Source organism: Silene latifolia, chromosome 1 (assembly GCF_048544455.1).
Source record: "Silene latifolia isolate original U9 population chromosome 1, ASM4854445v1, whole genome shotgun sequence".
NCBI classification, from domain to species: Eukaryota; Viridiplantae; Streptophyta; class Magnoliopsida; order Caryophyllales; family Caryophyllaceae; genus Silene; species Silene latifolia.
In genome coordinates this window covers 160,880,667-160,882,177 of record NC_133526.1, presented here as the reverse complement: position 1 = coordinate 160,882,177, position 1,511 = coordinate 160,880,667, and the positions used below count along the sequence as shown (strand labels likewise).

Below are 1,511 nucleotides of genomic sequence, written 5' to 3'. Positions count from 1 at the left end.
CCCATTCCTAGCCTCTTGCACACCGAGTATGGCATGACACTCACACTTGCCCCAAGGTCACATAAAGCTTTGTTGATTGTGGTGTCGCCAATGGTGCATGGAATAGAGAAACTTCCCGGATACTTTAGTTTTGGAGGTGAACTTCCTTGTAGGATGGCACTAGTCACCTTAGTGAAAGCAATAGTCTCAAGCTTCCGGATGGATTTCTTCTTTGTAAGAATATATTTCCTGTATTTCGCATAGGCCGGAACGTGATTGATCAATTCCGTAAATGGAATTGAGACTTCCAAATTTTTCACAATCTCCATAAACTTTCCAAGTTGTTCATCAAACTTGGGATTAGCTTGACGACTTGGAAATGGAAGTCGAATCACAATAGGCTTTTTCTCCTTAGCCTTCTCTTCGTCCTTCTTTGAAACTTCTTGAATGGTGGGTTCTTCTTCCCTATAGTTTTCTACCACTCTTTCCTTGTTACTAGCATTCACAACATCTTCATCAACGGGCCTCTTCGGCCCTTCATACCTCGTACTACTCCTCAAATGGATGGCACTCACTGACTCATGTCTTGGGGGATTACCTTGAGGTGGCAATTCCCCCTTTTGTCTTTGTGAAGTAGAAGATACTAATTGAGACATTAGGGTCTCCAACATCTTTTTGTGAGCTAGTATGTTGTTAATGGTGATGTCTTTTGCTTGGCTATCCTTTTGCATTTGAGTGAAAAATTCTTGTTGGTTCTTTTGCATTTGGAGGACCGCTTTTTGAACATCAAAACCTTGGTCATTTGTTTGATTGTATGGAGGTTGCTTTTGATAAGTTTGGTTTTGATTGTAAAAGGGTCTTTGAGCTTGGTTTCTCATTGGAGGTGGGGTGTATGTTTGCTGAGGGTTTTGAACATTTTGACTTTTGTATGAAAGATTGGGATGGAATTTGGTGTTTTCATTGTAATAGTTGGAATAAGGGGTGCCACTTTTACATTCTTGGAAAGCATTCACTTGTTCACTTGTTCCCCTACATTCACTTTGGTCATGTCCCAAAGTTCCACAACTCTCACATACTCCACTTGGAATTGATGATGATGCTACCATAGCAATAACATGTTGCTTGGGTGATTTGGAGGCTTCTTCAAGTTTAGCCATGGCCTTCTCAAACTTCAAATTAATGGTGTCAATATGAGCACTATGTTGAGTACCCAATTGAGTAATGGAGTCCACCTCATGCTTTCCTCCTCTAGTAGCCTTCCGAGGTCTACTATATTGTGAGTTATGGACCGCCATTTTTTTAATCTTGTTCTATGTTTGATTGTCATCAACTTCAGTAAACATACCATTTGATCCCATATTGAGAATGTTTCGGGAGTCTTCATATAGACCATTCCAAAATTGTTGTACAAGGAACCACTCGCTAAGTCCATGGTGTGGACAAGATCGACAAGTGTCATTGAATCTCTCCCATGCTTCATACAAAGATTCCTCGTCCCTTTGTTTGAACCCGGTGATTTGGGCTCTCAACAT

General features: G+C 40.8%; 1 non-coding gene across 1 annotated transcript; it reads left to right on the top strand.

Moving 5' to 3' along the window:
* Positions 1-1,404: 1,404 nt before the first annotated feature.
* Positions 1,405-1,511, top strand: LOC141620939 (small nucleolar RNA R71). The gene has a single exon (XR_012532071.1). It is a non-coding gene; the product is annotated as a small nucleolar RNA R71 (small nucleolar RNA).